Below are 6,907 nucleotides of genomic sequence, written 5' to 3'. Positions count from 1 at the left end.
ATCGGCCATGTTTCTGCCAGCCATTCGCCTGTGTCTGGATTGTATAGCTGCACACGTTTGATATCATTTGGCGCCATCATGATTTTACTACGCTTTTCACTACGGATTTCTCCAGCCTTTTTCCGTACAAACTGTACAAACTGTGCCGGCTCCGGCTTCTTCCCAGTTTCAAATAGATCTTTATAATCTTCAAAGTTCAAATGTTTTCTAACACAAACATCTTTCACCCCTTTATTTTTTTTCGTCTCCGAAGTTGGAGTTCGAAAAGCATACACTTTGAGCGTATGCCGACAAAATCAAGAATAGGTTCACCATTCAACTCATCTTTAAATTTACCTATCACTTTTTTATTAATCTTCGGAAAGTTGGGGGCCACCATGGCCCCACTCATCCCACTAGTATCATATATAGACTTCTCACCATTCTTTTCAACATCTTCTCGGACTATATCATTGAAAGTGCTGACGCGTGAGCCGTCCGGGTCCGGGGAGGCGTTCGGGATCGGTACACTGTAAACAAAACTGTCAGTATCCATGTAGGCTAATCGTATTCCAGGAACTTGACCCGAAAGTAATTGTAATGGACTCATACATAAGCAGCTTAGAAGTCCAGTACTGCGGCGCCGATGAAAACTGGTTTTACATATCTATGCTCATCCGTTTTCAGTTCCAGTAGGGCACTGTCGCAGGAATCGCCATCCTCTTCGAAGTTATGAAAGTTATATGTTTCATCTTTGGATTATACTTCTGAATCTTTTACGTCCACTATCCGTGCCGTTCCAGTCCGAAACAAATTTAAAGTCTCTGTACTTTCGAACATCTTCTATTGTCTTACCGAACATTGCATTATTCATCAGCTTATAGAAATTCTTTTCGAAATCTGTCCTCCCCTTTGCCCTCATTTTAGTGTTAAAGTCAATATATTTCGCGAGACATGGAGCCTCATCGAAAGCAAGCACCCGATAAATCTTTTTCAATCTCATTCCCATCCGAAGATAGAATTCCAGCAACTTGTAGTGTAAGACATAGGACTCTCTGTCCAACACACTTGTAATCAGTCGACTGCCCTGCCTCGGAAATTCATAGTGATGCGGTGCTAATGGCAAATCGCTGTGTTCTTCATGTAATTCGGCTGGGTATTCTAAGTCTACTTCTAGAAAACTTGGTGGAAAGGTGGAACCAGGTCCCCACCCTCCGGCTCCGCCTCGGGCCCCGCCGGCGGCCCATTCCTCCCACTCTTCCATCGTCATCCAATGAAGTCCGCCCGTAGGCATTGCCTGACTCATTGCCCAGCCGTAGAGATTGTTTGCATCGAGATATTTTATTTCGGTCACCGGCTTCTCTGGATCGTAATTCCCGCCAGCTCCGCCGGCGACGGCCGGATGATTTGTCTGTAAATAATGAATATTACACTGGCTGATACCGCCTCGAATCCCCTCTGTACGAAAGTCATCTGCTCAGCATCTTGAATGAGCCCAAATTTATTACCGTGTAAAGTAACATAGCATCCCATGTCAAGCCAGGCGCTGACATATAGTGGGCTGGATCTAACTTGTACGCTTCTAAACATGTGTCACGGAAATTTTCGAATATATTTGCAAGAAGTAGAACGTCCGTCTCACAATAGAATTCCATATAATCACGGATCGTCTTACATCCAACTTCACCCCATACTCGCAAAGCATGTTCGTAATCGGACTCCGAAATTCCCTCTTCCGTCAATTCGCTATAAAATTTGCCCCTCTCCGGGAGCTCCTCCTCTTCTAGTCTGTCAACCGAGTCTAAATATTCGTAGGGGAAGAAACCTTTCGCCCTTTGAATGTCCGGGTACGTAAGTGGTACTGCCGTCCATCCGTGGTCCGGCACAGTCGTTGCCACTTCGCCAATGACCCCATCATCAGCTGAGCACTGTCCATAAACTTTATAGAAAAGAAACGTCTCTTTATCTCCCTCTTCCCTCCGGAAACAACAATTGAGGCGTGAAAATAAATGTTTTCGAGAGACCCATAATTCCTCCATTGCTCGTCTTAGCTATGATTTTAGGCTCTGGTCCCCCTCCGGCGTCGATTTCATGTAATTCTTTCAAATAAAAGAACCATCGTATCCCTTGAGGTTGTGAAAGTAGATAGGAATGGTTCTCGACGGCCGGCATCCTTCGCAATAGAAGGTCGCCTCCTCCTTCACTACTCGGTATCCTGCCGGCTCTCCACATGCAATACAGACTGGATCACATCCGTCGCGCCGGTAATTAGAAGGATCCCTCATCGGTATTATTTTCCAATAATACGATTTCGAATAATACTCGGCCCGTTCTTTCATATCCTTTAGAAAGTCTGTAACACAGGAGAGACCTGTGAATGTTCTTTTACCATAAACAGTGGGTCGGCCCGGGCCCCGTTCCACCATAACATACGAAAGACAAATTGGAATGTGCCGGCCGGTCCCCTTCTCAATAATTGCCTCAGTATCTGCATAGACGACGTAGGGAGAAGGAACCTTCTTCCGATGTCCTTCAAATTGACACACTTCCTTAGGAAAATCTGGCTGGGCAGTGTCTGTTCCACAGTATACCTGATGTTTTTCTAATTCTTCTGTTGACTTAAAACCTCTTTTACAAACCATACAAATACACTTCCGTCTGCGCTCATTCTTTCGATTAGTACGAGAATTACGAAGGCGATTTTCCGCAGTAATTGGTACGAAGTGAGAACGGCCGCCGTCTTCGCCAACTATCAGTAAGATATTTGCTATTTGATTCCTATCGGCTCCGCCTTCGGAACGGGCTCCGCCTTCGGAACGGGCTTCACCTTCCCCTATCGGAACGGTTCCGTCAGGGGCTCCGCCAGGGGCACTATATAACACAGTTATGTCGGACGGGGGAGCGGGATCATTTTCGTAGATCTGAAATACTTGAAGTTTGATGCCTGGATTTTGCTGCTCGAAGCGCCTGAATACAGTCAGATCGGCGGGCGTAGGAAAGGGAATACCTTCCCAACAGTAGTCAGCAATAAATGGGGCGTACGTATTCCATTTTCTCCTTACCTGACCACATTTCTTTTCACGAAACTCGGGGTCGGTCAACTTTAAACTTGCTACGATGGCGTATTGAAAACAGTTCTCGCTGCCCGAAGGTAGCACCAGATCGCTAACACAATGCTTATTTTTAACCATCCGGGAAGTTGGACTGCGCCAGCCCCAGCCCCGAGTAAAACTTCTACTAGAATTACTTCAAAATTAAGTATCTCCTCGAGAACGAGACCAGAACCCTCAACATTTTCAATTGTATCAAGCATACGATCGTAGCGATCTATTAATTGTTGCCCCACATCCAATCCCGATCCTCTTACATCTTTTGTGTATGTATCATTTAATTTAACATACAATGAACGCGGTTGTGTATTACCAGTTTTCGGATCCGATAATTTGACTTCCATTTCGGTATAAACAGAGTACATCTTTCGTTCCGTTTCTTTGACCATACCTTCAATATCCACCAGCTCCCCGATATCCTTGACTCGCTTGACTTCAGGAAATTCTTTTCGTAAACTGCTCCCTTGAATGCTGTATGTAATCGACGGGCCATAATAATCTTTATGATATATACTATCCTAAAATTTTTAAAATGAAAAATAATTATTCTATGATAGGTCATCAAAATCCACTATAATATTTTTGTCAGCATTTATTTGTTTATATATCTCACCTAATCTTTCTAAGTCGACTAGTTCTTCCACATCTTGAATTTCTGGTTTATTAGGCGCAGCACAAAATATTAATCTCTCAACAGTGAAAGAAAGGCCACGCTTACTTAAGCGCGGTTTAAATGCTAAGAATTCTATCTTACTACCTTTTCGGATATTACGAGGTACAATAGCAGGATTTTCTCGGACTGGTAGTAACGGACTCACTGTTTTAAAACCGCAGTCAATTTCTTGAACCATATCAATACATGTAGCGAAATCGTTATTTCTCCCTCTCCCTCTCCCTCTCCCTCTTTTAAACTGAAATTTAAAATACCTCATGCCCGGCTGTGCCTCGCTCCCTCGCTTCTGATACACTTTAGATGGATTGTAAAATCCACAGGAATTATTCTTGGAGTGAGCGGCCAGGCTTAGAGCATAACTTTTAGCAGTAGATGCATCGAAACTTTCACCTAGGGTACGGAATATTATTAAATCAGTAAACTTTTGAAGACTCAGTTGCCAACTGACACACCCCCATCACATGTAGCTGGATCTCTAGAACCGTACTTAGGTCCGATGTTGAAAACTACTTCTAGCTCACTGTCTACGTATATGAAAGGATCTACATATTCACCAAATACTAATTTGCCTCCATCATCAATTTTGATGTTTTCTCCGGTTTCAAGTATTTTTATTGCATCTGAAATAGAAAGGATTGTCATTGTCTTATAGTAATATCTTAATAAAAAAAAAATTTAAAAAAATTTCTATGATATAGTATCCTAAAATGTCATACATATTCATAAATGGACCACTGGAAGTGGTAAGAGTTACGATGCAGTAAATTTGGATCCGTATCACGTACCAGAATTTGACACTAGTTTTTCCAGCAACATTGCCGACTTTTATAATGGGCGTGTACTTGTTTCGATTGCCGATTTTCAGAACCAGTTTATAGAACATACGCTTAGTTTACAATGTCAGGCTGGGAGGAGGAGGGAGGAGGAGAAACCTCCTCCCCCTCCCTTCAGAACACTACATTATTTGTGACTCTTCCATAATTCAACATCTGACTTTTTCTCGAATCCGGGCGTTTCCACGGAGTCGGAAGAAAAAAAGATTGTTTCTAGAGCATTTGACCATTTACCCAGTTTCATTATCATATTCAAAGATATGCCTTGGGATTATTGCAGGCGGAATGTGTTGACTCGAGCCAGGTCGTACGAAATAGCCGCCTTAGAAGAACTAGAAGAGATTCACAACAAGTTCAAACAGACTTTCTTAGAAATTTGCCACGACTACAGACTTCCATGTTTGGTAATTCGGAACGCTCTTACCCCCCTCGTTCTCAAGAATATACTTAATCCAACAATTGATACCGAGACAGTCGGACCAGTAGAATATCCACGAGCTTTTGACTTTGGAATTGCATGGAGCGGCGGCAGCCAGGGATTTTTAATAGACGGTTTCAAGGAGGAGGAACTTGAAAAAGCGTACTTCCCACCTGGTCAAGAACAACTAGAACAACCTCGAGTCTCACTCAAGAACCTACACAAACTTCTTAACGCTTGTGAATCTGTGTGTGCTTATAATGCTTCGTTTGACCTACGAGCACTTGACATTATGAAAAGGGGGGACTTTGAAGTTACTTGTCTATGGCTTATGTCAGTTGTGTACATTATACTTCAACCAGAACTTATAGATAAAGCTGAAAAAGGGGGACTCGAAAGAACGGACTGTGGTAACATGAGAAGTCGTTTTGAAGATCTTGCAAACTTAATATGTTCAGGAACTGAGGGGGTACCACCTCATCCACATACGGCTGAAAAAGATGCAGTAAGTGAACATTACTTACGACAGTACATGATAAATACTTGGCCAGTGGGGGGTGGAAGTGGGGTGGTAAACTGACACTTTCGGCTTTCAAGAAATTAAGACTTTTTCCATGGTACTTATTGAATAACTTTCGTAAATACTTACGTTAGTACTTACGTAGTACTTGACAAGTACCATGGACAGGAACTTACGAAGTACTTACGTAGTACCAGCACAGGACTTACGAAGTTCTAATAACATTTTCCTCCGGCTCCCAACTATTGAAACTTTCTGGATAACCTTTCCATTTTATCAGATAATATTTCTTTCCTCTAATTTTTTTCGTCTTCAAAATTCGTTCTACTCTGTACAGCTCGTCGCGTTCTGAAGGTGCGCTCTGAAGTTCATCGGAGTAGAAAGTGCCGAGTATTTCCTCTCCATTCAGATCTTTTATTTTGTAAACTGGTGGTGTTCCCAAGCCAGCTGCATACACAACTTTTGAAACTACGAAAATCTCCTCTGTCCAATTTGGCAAATATCCTTTCTTAAAAGTGGTCTTGTATTTTGTAATTCGGACACGTTCTCCCCGGCTTGAATTCAGGGTTGGCTCCCCCGGCTGCCAACTCAGGACCGAATAGTGTATAAAATGCCTGCCAATCGTTCTCCTCTGTTACGTCCCTGGGTTTCATTTTGATACTTCCGTGAACGGTGTTATTGTAATTCTCGAGAAGTTCTGGTAAAATAGAAAGCCATTCACGTGTCTGTTTATATGTGAAGTATTTCCACATCATCGTCTTAAGAGTCCGATTAAAACGTTCAACGACGCTAGCTTTTTTGTCACTGTAGGTGTGAAACCAGTGAATTCCCACCTCCTCCAACCACCCCTGCATTTTTCGGTTAGTAAATTCCCGCCCCTCATCTGTCTGAAGTTTGTCGGGCCTTCTCCCGGATTTCTTAATCACGTCTTGTAGCGCCTCTAACGTATCATCAGCCGTTTTTGACTGTATCGGCCTGGCCATGCGTATTTGCTGAGCACATCGATTACTGTTAGCATGTATCGAATGTTACGGTTCTCTTTTGCGAACGGGGAGGGAATTCCACGAGATCCGCTTGCCATTGAGAGTCTATCGATGTTACAAAAACGCGCCGGCCGCCCGTAGCATGAGAACGAGGTACCGGTTTATGTAGATTATAAGTTAGCTGAGTTTTTAACCACTCCTGCACCTCTTTCTTGGTCACTTTCAGTCCGCTGGCCCGTGCTGCGTCATACAATTTTTGTACACCTCCAAAACCAGTTTTCGGGTTGTAATATAATTCTCTAAGAGTACCTTCGGCTTCCATAATTGCTATATTATACGAATAATTTTATGTCGTACGGATTCCGTAAACGAAATACTAGTTTACTGAATG

Source organism: Ptychodera flava, chromosome 1, assembly GCF_041260155.1.
Source record: "Ptychodera flava strain L36383 chromosome 1, AS_Pfla_20210202, whole genome shotgun sequence".
NCBI lineage: Eukaryota > Metazoa > Hemichordata > Enteropneusta > Ptychoderidae > Ptychodera > Ptychodera flava.
Note: the sequence above shows the minus strand (reverse complement) of the source record.